Below are 20,711 nucleotides of genomic sequence, written 5' to 3'. Positions count from 1 at the left end.
CACTGCTGGGCTAAGGCCGCCTCCCCCTTTTTGAGGAGAGGGCTTGGAGATCTTTTCACCACGCTGATCCAATGCGAGTTGGTAGAATACACATATGGCATAATTTCAATGAAATTAGACACATGCAGGTTTCTTCACTATGTTTTCCTTCACCGTCAAGCACGAGATGAATTATAAACACAAATTAAGCATATGAAAATTCAGTGATGCTTGCCCCGGCTTGAACCTACGATCATCGGTTAAGATTCACGCGTTCTAACCACTAGGCCATCTGACTAATATTTAAACGGGTTAATTTAGCTTAAAATTATTTTTAATGTTTTTAAGTTTATTTTATGAAATTATTATGAAGTTATACAATTTATTAACTTATCCTTACGATATACAAAATAAATTTAATATTTACTTATATTAGGTACCTTTCAAAATATTGTTTTATTTCGTGTGAATTTGTATTGTAAAATATAAATTATAATAGTATATAATACTTCATATAATTTATTTATCCCCGTTTTAATATGCTTTGTAATCATTTTAACGTTAGCTTCAAACGTAATTAATATAAATTTTAATAAACATTTACTTTTCATTGACCATTTTTATCGATAAGCTTTAATCTTAAAATAAATTTATTTAATTACAAACATATTACTAATTAATATTTTTGATTAATAGATTCTTTTTTTGTATTTGCCGGGAAGGCAAATGACTCTACTCTACCTGATGGTAAGTGGTAGTAGATTCCAAACGTGACGACGGTCAGTAGTTCACGCCTCATTTGAAGGAGGGTTCCTTCCTTACAACCCTGGTGGGTTGTAAGAGGAAGGCAACACGTGCACATCAACTGCATCATCACTGTGTATTTGAATCTTTTTATAGAAAAGGAAGGCAGACGAGCGTATGGGCCACCCGTTGGTAAGTAGTCACCAACGCCTATAGACTGTAAGAAATGTTAACCATCGCTTCCATCACCAATGCGCCACCAGCCTTGGGAACTAAGATGTTATGTCCCTTGTGCCTGTAGTTACACTGGCTCACTCACCCTTCAAACCAGAACACAACAATCTCGATACTGCTGTTTTGCGGTAGAATATCTTATGAGTGGGTGGTACCTACCCAGATGAGCTTGCATAAAGCTCTACCACCAGACCAATAGAATGTGCCCAATATTGGATATATCGATTTTAATTTGAAACTTATTTATAATTTTCATTTTAAAACATTTATTAATTATTTCATTGTACATACACAAAAAGCGAGTTTCAACAAAGATATGCTTATTATAGATGATCATTAAAAACTTAAATATCAATTGAAAACAATAATATATATAATGATTATAAAATAAAACAATACATGAAAAAGATATTATATTCATAAAAAAGTATTAATGAATTCCGTATTATTGATACACTGTTACTTATAGGGTTATAATTATAATATTGCCTTTACAAGCCAGTGAATAGTGCTCCACCTATTAATACTTTATTGCGTAATTAAAATAAACACAATATTTACTAGTTGTTTATATTAAATGAATATATTGTATTTATATATAAAACAATTTCAATTATATCACAAACATTAAATGTATATCAAGTTGCAAATAATTAATGTATTTGTTTTTAATTCATTTACTTCACTTGTTCAGATATAATTTGACACAGCTGTAAACCTAATTCGTGGGTCATATTTACAGATATTTATTATTTAGATTATTTTAATAGAATATATTAGAAAAAACGATAAAGTTAATTTAGAATTTTTGAAAGGTAATTTCGAATTTTATGAAGACCATATTATACCTAAATTTTAGAAAATATAAATAAATTATCATGCTATATTCTATTTTGGATTTAAGTATGTATTTATTGAATATATTCAAGAAATAAAAGTATACATGAAATACACATTAAAACATATCTTTATATATATATAAACATAAAATACATCAGTCACACGTACGTATTTATTTTATAAAATACATAACATTTTTGAATATTCAATTGTATTTTCATGTCATAATAATATGTGTTTGTGATACAAAAACGTAATTGAATCTAAGGTTTTAACGAAAACCTACGAATAGCATTAAGCGTATTTATTTTTTATGTTAAAATGCGTTTTTTTGACTATATGTGAAACAGCGTAGTTTCACGACCGTGTGATGTATCTCTAATATCTAGTCTCGCAGTCCTCAAGTAAACATCTCTCGCTGAGACTTGTTCATGGCTTCCAAGCGATTTTTAAAGGACTTCCTTTGTGATTTGTTGTGTTTCTAATCCCTTTGTGGTTCCGCTCGTTCGAATGTATATATGTTATTATTTCGAAAGTATATATGTATATACTAATAGTAACATTGTTGATATTGTTTTAGTTTAAATAAAAATTACTACAACTATGTACGTCCTACAAATGTATAATTCTATTGGGATATTTATCTATAATTTTAGGCTTAGTGTAACTAATCGTTGAATAAATAAAATATAATATTCCAACTCTTATATAACATTCAACTTAAAAAAAACTCAAATTTTACATAAATGTCATTTAATTAAAATGTACGAGTTTATTAATGATTCACTACTGTACCTCTCATTTCAGGTACATTAGAGGAAAACATTTTGAGGCTTTCCTTCCACTACGCTCTAGTGTGGATTGGCGATTATCAACATTTGTGTATTCACAAATTTCATAATATTATGTCATGATACAAGTTATAATATTTAATCGATGGTGTTCTTTATGCAGCTTTTGCGGTGATAAGGAACTTTATTATAATAGTAAAAATGGTCAATGGCATTATTCATACACCGATGTACTCACCCTCATATAAAATTGTTTGATCCTACAAAGTCGGGGCTTGCACTGATTCCTTATTGACTAACAGAGCGTGAAATCGCCTTAAAAGATTCCGCCTTCCGACTGAGCTGATCAGATCTTTAAAAAAAATCAAAATCCAGTAATGCCCTTTATTTATTTTCTATATTTTTTATTTGCCTTTGTACGTATTAAGTAGGAAGAAAATTAAGCATTTTACTTGGTGTACTGATAACAAATTAAATTAATGCAATACGGAGAATTGAAACGATAAACAGACCGGTTTAAAGGTTCTTTTATATTTATTGAAAAGGTAGGTGGACGAGCATATGGGCTACCTGATGGTAAGTGGTCACCAACGCCCATAGACATTAGCATTGTAAGAAATATTAACCATCACTTACATCGCCAATGCGCTACCAACCTTGGGAACTGAGATGTTATACCTGGCTGGCTCACACTTACTTTACTTACACTGGCTCACTCATCCTTCAAACCGGAACACAACAATACCAAGTACTGCTGTTTTGCGGTAGAATATCTGATGAGTGGTAGCTACCCAAACAAACAAAGTACAAAGCCCTACCACCTTTAGATTGATCAGTGGTTGATCAGTATAATTACAGGCACAATAGACATAGCATATAAGTTCCCAGTATAGTCTATTAAAAATAAGGTCCCAAACAATAATTACGTAAGAAACAGGTCACATTTCTTACAGTAACAATTTATATGGAGGGTTCTGATAAAAATAAAAATAAAGTCTATTACAAAATGAGAAAGGAATTTTTTTATTTACCTTTTGGTATCGCGAAAAAAATCTAATTGAGAAAAATATTATAAGTTGATTCCATTCCATTTCAAAGGGAACCCGTCAAAAATTAATATTCTCAAATACAATTATTAATAACAGCCTCGCAATATTTCGTGAACAATAAGAAATATGGAAGTATTTGTGCCCATTTAATAGGATATTACGAGCTCATTGACGGAGCGACCACAAAGGCACACCTAATATTTTCTGCCGTAAACTTCAATATATTTCCCACGACAAATATTAAAGTTTGCCACGAACTTGTACTGTTGACATCGGAAGATGTTTGAAGCATTAATATTTAATACACGAACAATTTACTAGCAATAAATATGAGCTTATAAAAATACTTTTCATTTAATTATCAGCTATAACGGTGATAAGTAGACTGCGTGTATTGTGTGTCATTTGCATTGTTAATTTTTATGTACGTATATAGAGGTGAAACTGTTAATTATGACTAGCTTATATAATTTGCAAACCTGAGTCAAGATCAAGCCAGTAAAAATATATTTGTTTTACTATGGAAAAATTTTCACATAAGACCTTGCCTCAAAAAGCATATAATGACGTTGGCCCAGTGTCCGATCTCCCTGCAGTCACGTATTGTTGCCATACTATTGGACTAGGAGAGTGAGAGAATAGAGTGCATCTGCATTTGCGCACACACTTAGACCACCATTGTAATGTGTTAGAGATGATAGGATGACATCATAGATACAAATTTACAATTTAAAAACGGATTATGTATCTAAATTAGTATATCTTTACTATAATATGTATATTATGATAGTTAACTGAAATCCAATATTCATTTTATAATATCCTGGGATAATTTCCTGGGATATTATTCACACGGCCATCTGATCCCAAACTAAGCAGAGCTTGTACTGTGGAAATCAGACAACTGATATATACTACATATACTACTTTTCTTTTATAAATACATTCTTATATAGATAATTACACCCAGACTCAGGACAAACAGACATGTTCATGCACACAAATGTCTGTCCTGGGCGGGAATCGAACCCACAACATTTGGCGTGAAAAGCAAGTATCTAGTAACCACGCCAACCAGCCCGTCGTACATCACCATCACCGTTACAAACAGGGTTCACTTAATTCACCGAATCTAAGGACATTTCTTATTTAAAAGAAATATAAATAATAAAAATTCGATTATAAATGATAACAAAGCATAAAGCTAAAACTTAGTTCTATAACTTAGTATTAATATGGGCGAGTTTTCGTGCTGTCTGTACTTCAGTATTGTCAGGGCTGGTTTGGCTTATGTCCAAAGAAGCTGAATTAGAACAACCATATATCAAACAACTGTAGGGAAGATCAGGAATGATTTGAACTTGGTCTTACGAACTTTTTGGTAGACCAACGATTTATAGTCTTTCATAAAAATCTTCGTCCATACTTTCAAATTTTTGTCCATAAAGATGGCTAGAAATAATAATTCGTTCTAAATTAATAAGTTATAAAAAAAATTGAATTACAGTAAGGTAATAAATAATAATATTTCCACTGCTGATCAAAAGGCACTCATCTTAAGGCGAAGGCTAAAAGATGCTAGATAATTTAAGTAAAAAAGATATATATTCTCTGAGTTTATATACAAAAATGGCCGAAAAAAAAAACAAACGCATAGATTCAGCCATAAATCCAAAAAGAAAAACATAACAATGACACAATCTTTTTATATTTTATCTTATCATTGGATATTTATTTACATTTAAATTACGTTTCATTTTAGCAGATATCGAGTGGTGAAAATCAAATTGACCGCATATACTGACATGAAGGAGATGAAACTTCCTATCGTTTCACCTTTTTCATCTCCAGGGAGATTTATTTGAAGAGTAGGAAAAAATTGGCAATCTTATTTAAAACTTTTACCAGTACCATACGAAAGGACCCAGAAGTTTACCGGTCAAACTTGGCTAACATTGTTTTAAAAGGAATGTTTTTTTCCTCGTGTGGTCATCCGCAGGTAAGAGGCGGAATGAAAGTGGCATATATCTTTCTGCCTCACTACCCTTCGCGAAAATAGATAGAAAAAAGTTTTAATATCCTGCAGGACGGGGAAAATGGTAAATAAGTTTTTTTCGCCATGTATATTTAATTATCCATGACAAAACTATTGTGATATGGTGCTTTAGGGGCGAGTTACTAAAATTAATGCTGCAATTATATATGACCTTGTGTTTTTTCTTTACTCTTATTTCCGTTTTCTCAATGTAGCTTTTGTTTTTTATTGTCTCTGATAAAAATAACAGCTATTATATTTGTATCAAATAAAACTATTACTTATTGAATTTGAATCCAAAATTCAATAAGCCAGTCTATCTCCACTATTTTTTTCTAATTAATCTGGATGATGTTTCAGGAAGAATTCTTTTGAAATTTATACTCTTATGATGTTCGCTATCTGCGTTGTTGTTAGCACTTCTGATATCCAACTATCAATAATTTATATATATAATAAAACGTAGTAATTCCACGAAAACTTGTGATCTGAAGATATAATTGTTCGGTTTTATCATTTGAGACTGTGCAAAATAATGGAGAAAATAGTAACCATTTATTATTTATAGTACAACCAATCAATGATCAATGATTAGAAATATAAATAGGTTCTATGAAAATATAGCGAAAATATCAGAATAAAAAGATAATGAAATAAGTAAATACCTTTAAGAATAATTATAAATGTATTGAATTTCTGTCTTTGTCGCACTCGCATCCATGAGATTTCTTGTGTTATTTTATCTGTTACTTTACATTTCGTGTAGTATAAACAGTTAGGTATATATATATCAACGTCTCGACAAGTGACAGGTTGAATTTTCATCATTGTAAGTGAGGTCGGAACGAATATGTGAATGTGGAAAAGTTCTCGGAGTATACGATGAATTTTGAAGATCTGTTTTCTTACTTACTTTTTATATTAACTCAATGTTTGTAAATCTACCAGATGTAATATTAAATTTAATTCAGTAGAATTCTGACAATTGTTATAATAAATTCTTTGGAAACGCTACTAAATTTATTGAATACAGTCAGTATAGTGCATTTGTGATTTTAAGCGGCTTTTCAGAACTGAGTGGATAATAACTTAATAGCTTTAGCTCTTGCTATTTCATGATGGCCTAGCACTTTTTTAGCTTTTAACGTATGATCAATTATATTTATTTATCATCTTCCTTGTGTCCATGTATTTGGTTATACGTGCATATTTTTAAATTAATGAAATTTAAGCGAAATTATTTATTTCATGCAATAAAAAGTATGTGGTTAATATTTCTTTAAGGGCCGCCCGAAGAAATATAACTTGCCAGTCTGCCAACCTAGTACAATATATACATATGTATATATATATATATATATATATATATATATATATATATATATGTATATATATATATATATGTATATATATATGTATATATATATATATATGTAATTAAATATATATATAAATTAAAGTAATTAAATTATATATATATATATAATTTTAATATATATATATATATTTAATTACTGCTTTTAGCAAGGATGAGGTTTGAAACTGATACCACTCTGGTGTACCAATTTGTCTTCGAGAAAACACATGAGTTATTTTCAATCGCCACATGTAGGTTTTCTTACTTTATTTCCTTCAATACTAAGCACGAGATGAAATGAGTACACAAATTAGGCACATTAAAACGACAACGTTTGAAATTTGAACCCGCGATTTTCTCTTGAGACTTTTGACTTTTTTCCATCCAATAAGCTCAAATTAGTCTTCCACCTTAGTAAAAATAATTGTACTTAAAACTTTTCCATGAGAATAATACAGGAATCCGTGTATAATTAATATGTTACAAAACCAATTCATCACTTACTTAATATTGAAAATTTAATTCTGTTCAGTGACAATGAACACAACTTTTCAGTTTAATTTACGTGTTTTCGAACGGTAGTTTATCTGAAAACATGTTAAATAATTAATTAAAACCATCGCATTATACCCTTATTTCACTTGATACCAATATATTAGCGTGGCTTGGTCACGCTCCAAGGTATATAGTTGATATAAATTACAAAGCCTGCTTTGTAAACGCTTCTAAATTCGAGGTCTGCTTAAAACCTCCAAAGCGGAAAACAATTTTCTTTTAAAAGGGCTTTAAAAAGCTCCATCCTTCTTTTCTTAGTAGCTTTTCAGAGGACGCTCTTATGTAAAACGAGTTTAATGTCCCATAGTAAAAATGTAAAGGTTTCCTTCCAAAATAATTAGTTTTGATTTTTATTTCAATATAAAATCATAAAAATAATTTATGTTGATATGTGTACGAAACACTTAAAAAGGAATAAAAATATTAATCAAAAGCGACAGCTAGGCTCAGTTACTGAAACGATGGTTAAAGTCCTATTTACCGATTTTGTATTATTTTGAACGGTGGTCATATTAGTCAAACATCGTTGAACCTATGATGCTATTTTAGTTAATATGTTGTCATTAGTAAATTTAGATAAATGAAGAAATTGTCTAGAAGTTGCGACGTTTAATGCAAACTTAATATATTTTTATTCTTAAAATTTATTCTTGATATTTAAAATGTGATTAATATAAATTATAGATATATAGACACCAAAGAAAAAAAAATCAAAAACTGGCAGTAAATGTTAAGAAAAATAATTTAGAGACAAAATATGAAGCAGAAGAGCACGGCGTTATATTTAAGTATGGAAATAGTTAATACAACATTATTACCAAAAATAATATAGACACTAACAATGTCCTTTTATATATACAATTTATAATATTTCATCGTTATTATTATATTTATATAACAATATTAAAAATTCACCGTCAATTTAGTTTCAACCGCAAATGTCAAACACAGAAGCAATCGCCTGATCACTGCACATCGAAACGGAACCGATTGAATACGGTCCTCTCGTTCCCTCGCAAAATAAATGAAAAGGATGGACATCGTCCCTCGATTCGCCGGCATGATTAGATGCCGGGTATTGGCGTGGAAATGACGTGAAGGAAATTACGGGCATTGAATTATCGTCGAAATTTAAGTGATGATATGATGATGAAATAATGATAATGCGTTTTTGAGAAGAATAGTGAATAGTTATAATAAACTTAATATTCTTCCGAGTTAGTATTAGTAAAATATTTACCAAAATACAGTGTTTAATAGTAAATACTGATTTTGATATCGACTTCTTCAATGTGTTAAAATCTCGATATATCGGTAACACCGAATATTTCTTATCGATATTGGTCGTTTCCGATTGAGAATTGCTTAAATTTGTGCGCAAACATAGATGCACTCCCCATTTCCTCACTCTCATAATCCGATGAGATGGCAATCCGATACAACTGAAGAGACTTCAGGGCTTTCCATAGTTTCCGGGTCACGCAAATGTTAACACTAACTAACCAACCAACTTCAAAACATCAGGCTACTATTGCGTCACGGTGATTGCAGATTTATAAGGTAGCAACTATTATATATACAAACGTAGCCTAATAGCCGAATGTGTCAGATCGTCAGTAGTACATGCATTATCAAAAGCTTCTATATTCGTACTGTAGAAGAATCGTTTCCGTTATGATATATTCGTTCACTCAATATGTTTAATTACACATCAATTATATTTATACGAAGATGACAATTCTTATTTTTATTTAATACAAAATAAAATTTTAATAAACAATTGAATTTACTTAGTAAAAATTTAATTTAACGTACGACATTAAAACTCTTTTTATTATGAGAGTAGAATGATTCATAAGTGCTGCTACCAACATATTACCTTCACTCCACTTCACCAACGGGTTAAACACAATACACATTCATACAATTTAAAAACAAATTAAAACAATATTTTTTCTAATTTCCACATCTGTTGGCACTCCAAGTAATAATTCTATCACTTTTTATTTTATAACTTTTTATTCATCAAAATACACAGTAATCTCAAGCTCGGTACAAAATATTAAAACAGCTTAATTTAAATAAATAATAGTTAAAATACACTTATATTATTCGTATATATTGTTTTTATTTGCAGAAATTTCAATTATTATTATCCTCATTAATTTCCACAATACTTAAATTATTTGTACTTTCAACGATTATATTAACATTAGCATGTCGGTGACGCGAAGCCCCGAGTCTTTCCCCTACGATAAACCAGCCAGATAAACCAAATTGAACATGTGTGTAAAAATTACAAGAAAAGGCAACATTTATTAAGGCATTGAACTGAAATTGAAAAATCGACACAAAACATTATGATTTTTTCCCTAATATTCATATATTTGCTCTTTACATTCAAAACGGAAATTACGTGCAAACAAACGGCCCCATGCGTTCTATACGGCTGGCTTAATGGCGAAATTATGCAAAATGTTCTCTTTATGTTTGTTTGAATTTATCTAAAAAGGGTTTATTAAATAGTTCTACGTGTATTGTTTGTTAAATAGCTAAAGTTCTTTCATATACATTTATTTCAACGTTCATATTTTTTATTTATTACGAATTTATCGGTAAAGACTGTGATGTCCCGGTTATTTCAAGTATGTGGATCTCTGCCAATAGTCTAGAACTCAGCTCATGGAAAGCATAGCTTTTAGGAATAAACTCACATATAAAAGATCTCAAAGATAAACTTCATTCTAAATGCATCATCCGTGGATACATATTACAATCCACATTTAAGAAAATACACTGAAGTTTTTTTAGGATTAAAATACTGATATTAATACAAGAATGAACGTGTATTGTTTATGAGGGACAGGAAAGCGGGATCATGCAAACCATTACTCTCCCGATATTTGCCTTAGCTCTCGTGTACTTCAGCTATCCGCTTTAGAATAATTAATGTTCCATTCAAATCATAAATTCTGAATGCATTTGAGATAGATGTAGATTTCATACACAGAGTATAAAAAGAGACGATACAGCAATATTGGCAAAAATAAAAATGAAAAAGTGACAGACTGCAAAAGTACCACTGCTGGTCTAAAAAACCTGCTAATGTACTAATGCTGGTCTAATGTATCCTATTGAGGAGTAGGCGTGAACGTAGTTACGATGCGCGTATTTGAGTTGATATTCACAAATGTGGCAAAATTTCATTTGACATAATATGCAGGCTTTTTTCATGATATCATCCATTTTCATCAAGCACCCAATGCATTATAAAGCCAAATTAAATACGTGATAAATCGGTGATGCCTGCCCAATTTCGAACCCACAATCCTCGTTTATGATTCCCGTGCTCTAGCCACTGAGCCATCTCGGCATACTCTAAAATAATATATTTTTTTAGTCTTATGGACAGAATATTGGTATCTATTCCAAATTATATTAACTATTGTTATTTCACGAGTTTTAGTCACATGCAAAATATGAGATTACCAGGTTTAGCGAATTAGCTTGAGTGGAGCTAACTCTGCATTGTTACTAGCAACGTTATTGCGATAACTATAACTTCAAACGAGGGAAAAACTACAAATAAATCTTTCGTTAGTTAATTCTGTAAATATTCTTTTAAAGATCTAGTCCATAACAAAAGGAATGCAGTACGGGAACAACTTGTTAATGTTTCATACTAACAGCCTGTTAATGTCCCACTGCTGGGCTATGGCCTCCTCTCCCTTTTTGGGGAGAAGGTTTGGAGCTGATTTCACCACGCTGCTCCAATGCTTTATGTCAAAAATTATGCCGTTAAAAAACATTTCACCAGAATCTCTGAAAAAATAAAAAACTGGCAAATTTTTTAATTACTCAGAAAAACAAGCATACGCCCAACTGTATATATAGCAAGTGTACCAATTATATATTTTTTATTGATAATATGAATAATAATATTCTAAATATATCGTACCTTGCAATTATGCATGTTTATTCGAAGAGCTAATTACAATGCTGTGCACACTAATATGATATTGCTAATTAACTTCATTCATCTTGTGAAATATCTAGTAATTAAGATATAATGCTAATAATAATTCTCTTCCTTATGATACGTTTGAGATCAAACACTTCATTCAAACGCTTAGATAATCGTAACCTATCACATAGGACGAGAATCGCAGATGACTCCTTGATGATTTTTACATGCTTTCAAAATAGTTTTTTTGACAGTAAGTACAATACTAATTTTTACATTTCTCGGATTAACCTGGGTTATCGGAATTAGAAACCCTCTAAGTTAGCCACTAGAACAACTAAGTAAAAATATACTAATGCATAAATTTAATCCTCCCAAATGCGCAACAATAATTTCACAGGATCGCAGACTACTTGTTCTCGAAATGTTTTTCCTATTTATGTCACAAAATTATAACAACGTACTAATATGTCATTCAAACCCTGATTTTAAGACTATTCAAATTAATCTTAAAATTATATATTATATTCTGAAGACTAGCTTCCAGTTTCTGAAACGCTGGTAAAATTAACTAATATGATCTAAATCTGTATGGTCATTGGTTGATAGAATCCAATGACGTAATAAGCGGCCAATGAACGTTTAGATTAAAGTATTATTGAATAATCTTACTTTAACACGTTTTTGAAACTGAAGGTACAATAGTAACTCTGAATATGTTTTAGAAAGTTATTTAACTGTTGAAAACCTGTACATTCTGATCTCTAAAGCAGAGGAATTATGAAACATAATAATAATAATATCCTGGAACGTTATTCACACACGGCCATCTGATTCCAAACTAAGCGGAGCGTGTACTATGGAAACCAGACAACTGATATACTACTTTATTTTGTAAATACGTACTTATATAGATAATTAAACCCAGACTTAGGACAAACAGAGATATTCGTGCACACAAATGTCTGTCTTGGGTGGGAATCGAACCCACAACCTTCGGCGTGAAAGGCAAGTATCTACCAACCACGCCAACCAGCCCGTCAAATTATTAATTTATTTTGCAAACAATTTAATATTATAGATTTTAATAGAAATAAGCAGGTTTAATCTCACGTTTTAGTGTCATCTTTACATTCAAACTACGAAGTAGTGGTTTCGTACAAGCATTCGTCAGGCGTTATTCAGGCAGTGCGGGCTGGCTTCGGTCCAGCTCTGAAGGTGTTATTTAGGTCATTCATTAAGATGCGGCCTTGTTAAGCGTTGTAAATGACTGCAAGTGGGTTATGCTTTAGTTGGTAATGTATAAGGAATGTAATGAATTATTTGGTGGATTAAATTAACAAGGATATAATCTATAGCTGCTGGTTCAGACAAATACAGATAACAAGGGACTAAGGATTATTTAACTATGGGACTTAACGTAAGATAAAATTGAGTTATTAAAGTTTGTTTTTTAAGTATAGTAGAAAGAAGAGTTGAGTTAGCCCATTAGTTATAATACTTGATTAATAATCGAATTGCAGTAAGTATGGCACAATTTAATTTTCATGTCATTAATGATTATTGTGTTAAGATGTATGGAAACTTTTATGTATAAATGATAATTGCTCCACATTTAAAGTACTCATTGGAAGATCATGCTGATATAAGAGTCATAACTTCCCAAGGAGAAGTGAAATTACTCCAGCAGTAGGACAAGCTTAATGGTAAGTGCTAATTATTTCTAATAGACGTTAATCATTGACTATTTATATCTACTATTTAATTTTTGAATGTAAGTTTTTTTTAATTATTCTAATACCAGGCATATGATTTTTTGATTGTCAAATGTTATCACATCTATCTCATACGCAACGGTGAAACAATGTAATTTATCTAGCTCTCCTGAGCTCTGTGTTGATTTTTCGAAACTTATATTGGATTTATGTCAACCGATAACTCGTAACTTATTAAATAACATAAGCATTTTGACATTGATAAATTGTTAAAATTTATAAAATAATATAAGAAGACATAAAAGTTTTGCCAAGAGAATACTTTTAACTGTAAACAAAAACTAATCAACGTCACGGCTACAAAAACTAAAGATTTGTTCCAACTTCAGTTGTACAATGACTACCAAAAGTTACTAAATTCAAAGCTAAAACCGCAGACACGTCACAGCTAGTCTTATCGTGACACATTTTGGTCGTAACACTAATGGGACTTGGACATTTAGGCAGACGTTCTAATTAAAAGAACTAAAACTTACTATATAATGGCTACTAATGGTATAATCTATATACAATATAGCGAAAGTGTTTTCAATATTCCTTGGAAACTGTTTCATTACGGAAAAATCGTATAATACTTTGATCTGAGGTAGTCCAGGAGACAGAAAACATTCTAACCATTCACCAATGAATTATTTACCTACTGTTGATTCGATTCGTCTAAGACTACGATTGTTTAATAAAAATCGTCACATTTATATGTATGCGCCACCAATCTTGGGAACTAAGATGTTTTGTTGTGCCTGTAATTACTCTGGCTCATTCATTCTTCAAGCTGGAAGACAAATATACCAAGTACCGCTGTTTTGCGGTAGAATATCTGATGAGTACACAGACGAGCTCGCACAAAGCCTTACCGCCAGTAAATCCACCTTATTATACTTTATAAAAGATTCCTAGGAATAATTTTTTTAAATCTTTCTCAATTTAAATATACAATGAAAATACCAATGAAGTAATATAATTCAATTCAATTCTTAGCTTAATGGGTTTTAGTTGTGCGAAGTATTATAATTATTTTATTTGTATAAAATATTACAAATTGTCTGTTTGTCAAGTTGTCAGTTTCATAAACTACCAACTTATCAAACCGTATAAAATGATTAAAATAAATATAGACAGAATTTTAAAATATCGACGAAATTAAAAAAGCAACCAACGATTTTTAAAATGCACGCAACAGCCACGTAGGATAATCAACGAATGTTAAGTACAACGAATTAATGACCACTTAGTATTTCATACGAATCGAAATCATTTATAAGGATAAAACTATTTTACCGGCTGTACATAAACGTGTAACGTACGTAAATAAGCCGAGGAGCATGAAAGAAGTCTCATTTGCCGAGAGTGTTTCACTCGCGTCGACTAAAGGTCCCATTTGTTAGGCCGCGATGAGTTTGCTCAAGCATTGTCAAGTGTGGGGTATACTTAGAGAATACATATTTATATTAATTTAAGAATAATTTGAACTTATAATCGCAAAAAGAATTATTCATTGAACATTTATGAGTCAACATTAGCTAATAATCTCGTTTGCTACTTTTTGTGCATTATAAATAGCTTACACAATGTGGGTATTTTACTCTAATAATTACTTAAAATACATATTAGCAATAAATAAGATTTAATGTAAGTATTTTTTTTAAATATTTACTTCGATTATTCCAAATTCATTTTCGAAATCAACTTTTTTAAATGTGCATAAAATTTCACACAAACATTCAAATGAGCTAAGATGCATTTTCATTATTGATCGATAATTTTGGTAGTTTGTAAAAATCGAATTAAAATTAATATTAAGTAAATACATATTCCTCCTCTTTAAATAATATCTCCTATTGCGTCACGAACTCTACTTGAATAATGTCCAAGAATATTTCCTCTTTTATACGTCGCGATATACCTTTATATTTTTTTCCTGACAACTGTACAGCTCCTAGTAATTACAGTTTCTCATTTCGGGGACTTACGACTAAATGAAAACCTCTAATTATTCTAAATATTCTGACTTCTCTGTATATCTATAGTATATTTTTTAATAGTATTTTGCACAATCGAATGCGTTCATACCATATCAATTTTTTTTTTATTATATACTGATTTTTATGGATCCGAGATGACCCAGTGGTAAGAACATGTGAATCTTAACCGATGATCGTGGGTTCAAACCCAGGCAAGCACCACTGAATTTTCATGTGCTTAATTTGTGATTATAATTCATCTCGTGCTTTACGATGAAGGAAAACATCGTGAGGAAACCTGCATGTGTCTAATTTCACTGAAATTCTGCCACATGTGTATTCCACCAACCCGCATTGGAGCAGCGTGGTGGAATAAGCTCCAAAACCTTCTCCTCAAAACGAGGAGAGGAGGCCTTTAGCCCAGCAGTGGGACATTCACAGGCTGTTACGGTTTTATGGATCCAGTATACATATTCTTATTTTTTATTTAATAATATATATATATATATATATATATATATATATATATGTATTTTTTTTAATAAAAAATACATAATATTCCTTATATCGTTCTGGATCTAATATATTATGTCCCTTGTGCCTGTAGTTACACTGGCTTGATCTTCAAACTGAAACACCATAATACTGACTATTGCGATTAGGCGGTAGAATATGTGCTGGGTGGTTGATACCTACCCAGACGGGCTTAAACCAAATAAATTTGTTTTCAACATTATTATAGTTTATATCTTGTGTTTAAGTATTTTTAAGTATTATATACGTAGGTATAAACAAGTGTACCGCCGACCTTAATCTTAATTTTTAAATGTCCTAATTCAAAGGTTCTTGGGAAAAAATACTAGTAACTGATTCTGCCTTTCGTACTGCTCTCCTTTTTATTTTTCCTTTGGTTTATTTTTTATCTGTGTAATGTGGGCTACATTATTGTAGCCCATATTACACAGATAAAAAATCTCTTATAGAGTTATATAAATAAATATAGGTATATTATATTTAATTGGATAGCTATTAGTTATTATATATAATTAAATTTGAAATTTACAATAAACATATTTATTAGATAGTTTTTCCCTAAATACTTATACGAATACAATGGCATAAAGGCAAATATTTTTGGTATTGATAATACAATTATTATACGTACGTACGGGCGAATATATAATAGCATGGCTTGACATATATTGTATTACCGCACTACCGTGCTTTTATTTCGTTTGTATTTTGTTCAAATATTTCTAAAAATAATATTAATCCAAATTGAAAAGTGTACACTGATTTATTTAAAATAACAATAAAAACAATTATTTGTCTGTTTCTGATTCATCGCATATTATATAATATATGTAATTATTATGCCGTCGCACATTTTTCTGTGGTTAGTCTGGAGTTCTACAAATCTCCCATATTTGTGTATCTGTTATGATTTTCAAAGCTTTCGCTAGGAAAACTCCAGTACCGACAATTTCCTCTCTGACTAGGACATGCATTCGTTGTAGTTCGTATTAAAAACGGAATATTTTCACCAAATCAGAATGAAACTTCGAAAAGTTTCAAATATTTAATATCTGCAAATAGACACTCAAATTTAAAATAATTAATAAGCAAATGATAGCCATTGTGAAATGATTGATCTTGGCTTAGAGTATGAAGTGTAGACAAATCACAATATTATTAAAATTATGGTTTACTAGTTGCCGCCCACGGCTTTGCCTGCTTGTGAGTGGGGGGACAGGTGTTCGATCTGTCCTAATCTGTAACCCTAACATGTATGCAAATTACATTATCTTTTGAACAGTTGTCGTGAAAGCGTAACAAACAGACAAACTCACTTTCGCATCTATAATATCAGTTAGAGTTTACTCCTTATAACAAATATATTTAATAATAATTAATTGCCTCGTTGGTTTACTGGCTTGACCTGGGAAATGGACACAGAGTTCCTGGGTCCAATTCCCAGGTCGGGTAAATAAAAAGTTATTGGGTTTTTCTGTCAGAAAATTCTCAGTAGCAGCCCAGAATCTGGAAGTTGGAAGTGTGTACAATCACGTGCCTCCGAAAGCTCGTAAAGCCATTGGTCCTGCGCCTAAACTCTTTCGAGTCGTGTCGGATTGCCGTCCCATCGGATTATGAGAGTTAGGGAATAGAGAGTACACCTGTGTTTGCGCACACGCTTGTGCACTGTAATATCTCCTGCGTAGTTGGCTAATCTCTTTTGAGATTGGCCACCGTGGCTGAAATTGGTCTGGAGAACATCATTTATTATTATTATAAATATCTTTAGAAGTTATTGTAAACTGGGTTCAAACCTGGGCAAACACCTCTGAATTTTCATGTACTTAATTTGTGATTATAATTCATCTCGTGCTATACGGTGAAGGAAAACATCGTGAGGAAACCTGCATGTGTCTTATTTCACTGAAATTCTGCCACGTGTTTTCCACCAACCCGCATTGGAGTAGTATGGTGGAATAACCTTCTCCTCAAAAAGGGAGAGGAGGCCTTAGCCCAGCAGTGTGACATTCACAGGTTGTTACTGTAACTATTGTTACTGTAATTACGTTATTTATAAAAATATCCTTTTAAAAGTAATTAATTGAAACTGTTGATTTCATTTATTAACAAAATTTGAGCTAGGTAAATGTAATATTTATTTAAGAAAAATACTATATATTCAACTTAAATACTTTAAAGATAACGTTCTTCTAATTACATAGCAGAGGCTATGAATCAGTAATTTTGGTCTATATTCTATTAAGATTTTGTTACACTTACTTATTAATAGTCAAACTATAAACTACCACAGGTTTAGAAAAGAAAAACCCAGCCCTGAGAAGAACAGGCGAAAGAAACTCAGAATATTTACAGTATTGTTAAACATAAAGGCAATTCAGTTTATAATATAAAATTTGGCAACTCCTTTCTTTGTCGCACTTCCAAAAAATGGAATTCTTTACCAGTTCACGTATTCCCCTCCTCTTACAACCCGGGTTCCTTCAAACGAGGCGTGAAGAGGCATCTTGCGGGCAGGCAAGGCGAGGGCGGCTAGTACAGAGCATTCTTCCCGAATGTATTTGGCGTCGTCGCGTTTGGACTCTACTACCACTTACCATCAGGTGGAGTAGAATCATTTGCCTTCCCGGCAAATATAAAAATATATATATAATTGAGTTCAAAATCAAAATATACTTTTACATCTATGTATAATGTAAAGCTACCGGTTCATAATTAAGGTTCTACCGAGAAGAAACGACGACAAATTCAATAGTTACTCTTTTCCAACTTTTACAATACAAAGTTATATCAATCGAATACTATTAAATTTTTATATATATACTGAATGGAAACAAGCACTAACTTTACGCGCTGGCTGTCTATCTGTCCGTTAAACTTTCTTGGTTAAACCACCAAACCGATTTTGATGATATATAGAAAGAAGCGAGCTTGAATCTTAATGATAGATATATACTACTTTTTGTACCTAACACCCGCTTCCTTTACTCATAGGTGAAGCCGCAAGCAAAAACTAATCATCTACATAATCTTGTGTTGAGCAATATGCCTTATTTATTATAATTTATTAACAAATAATTCAAATTTATTAATTGGCAAAGTTATTACAGAAACCAATACCTTGCCCCGGGAAAGATTTATTAACTTTGTGGAGTTTGAAAATTGGCGTTATAAACTTATCGTTACTTCTCGTGTTTATATAATGATTATTGTCATTGATTTATCAGTACTTTACGAGTTCATTGTAATTTCACCTAGATGGCGCTATTAACAACGGTAATATTATACACCGCGATGGCAAGAGTCCCTATTTGTTAAATATAGTAAGATTTTGTTTAAAGTAAAGATATCAGTGGAAACTAATTGTTTTACTCCACATCAGTGTGATAGAAGTATAGTATAACTTAATGTAAGTCAAATGACACGTAGTGTTTCGTTTTAATAGAAATATTTTATTTATTTTACTATTAAAGTAATCATAAAATATCTTACCTCAATACATTAGCAGAAATTCGATGTACAGGATAAAGAACGTGATCTGTAATAAAAAATGGTATCAATAATATCATTATAAAAATATTTATCAACATTAGTTTCTATAATTTAATTAAGCGCAACTATTCAATAACTTTGTGGTAACACTTTATTCAATATATATTATATATTTTGTACTGAGCTTGCGACGTACAGTGTATTTTGATGAATAAATAGTTATATAATAATTAGGGATGGAATTATTACTTGGAGTACCGAAAGATGTGAAAATTGGACAAATATATTTAACAGTTTCTAGTTTTAGTGAGCGTCTGGCAATTAACCCGATAGATGGTAAGAAGGGAACAAGGGCCATAGACATTAGAGCTGCAAGAAATATTAACCATTGCATCGCCAATGCACCACAACCTTGAGAGAAATTTCAAAGAAAAATCCTCTTACTTAGGACAATTAAACAATGTGAGTAATAATATATTTATTTTAAAACGACATTTTTTAATTTAACAAAGTAAGATTGCTACTATCGAAATTTACTGCTTGGCAAAGTAAATTTGTACCCAAAGGATTACAACTGATCCACATGACTTCGTTAATCTCTCATAAATTTGACGCCTCCTAACTTACGAGGATTAGTAGGAGACAGATTGTCCTAATAACGATCCAGTATCAAATATACAATACAATGTTATCAATATTATATATAACATGACCAATGTATGATCAATGTACTTAGTAATCACATAATTTCATATTTAAAAAAAAAATATTTATTTATTTGGATCTCCAACAGTTGTACAAACGAAGCGAGAGGAGAGAACACATTCAATACACTTTTTACATTAATTTAAAACTAACTGCACAACCCATTACATGAGAACACACCAATCCCAAACACAATTACAAAAAGAGGTATCAATTATACAAATCAGAAATAAAATGAAAACAGAAATAAGAAATATTTAAATAAAGAACAAAAACAAAAAAATAAGGTTTTTCTTATTTATGTCTAAATAATTTTTATTAAGTGGGAATGTAACTGATATATGCCATAAAGAATACAGAAATTCAAATAAAATGAGATATTACAATTATATACATTAATATAGTTTGAATAAGTGTCTCAGATACAACAAGGTTGAGTGAGCCAGTGTAATTACAGGCACAAGGGACATAAAATCTTAGTTCCCAAGGTTGGTGGCGCATTGGCTATAAGCGATGGTTAACATTTCTTACAATGCCAATGTCTAAGGGCGTTTGGTGACCACTTACCATCAGGTGGCCCATATGCTCGTCCACCTTCCTATTCTATAAAAAAAAAAAAAAAAACAATAAAACAGATGGAGGTAGTAATAGATAAAGATAATTTATACTATAAAAACACAACGGTGAGTCCACATTAAT

The 20,711-nt window shown here is 31.1% G+C and overlaps 1 protein-coding gene across 1 annotated transcript in view; it reads right to left on the bottom strand.

Moving 5' to 3' along the window:
• The window catches only part of LOC126769409 (connectin-like), a 146,081-nt gene that overhangs the window by 61,003 nt on the left and 64,367 nt on the right, over positions 1-20,711 (bottom strand). The window contains exon 2 of the mRNA XM_050488170.1: positions 19,308-19,353. The gene's annotated coding sequence lies outside the window, so the exon portion shown is untranslated. The remainder of the gene's footprint in view (positions 1-19,307; positions 19,354-20,711) is intronic.

This window comes from Nymphalis io, chromosome 7 (genome assembly GCF_905147045.1).
Source record: "Nymphalis io chromosome 7, ilAglIoxx1.1, whole genome shotgun sequence".
NCBI lineage: Eukaryota > Metazoa > Arthropoda > Insecta > Lepidoptera > Nymphalidae > Nymphalis > Nymphalis io.
The sequence above is the reverse complement of the archived record's forward strand: the minus strand, read 5'-3'. Positions and strand labels throughout refer to the sequence as shown.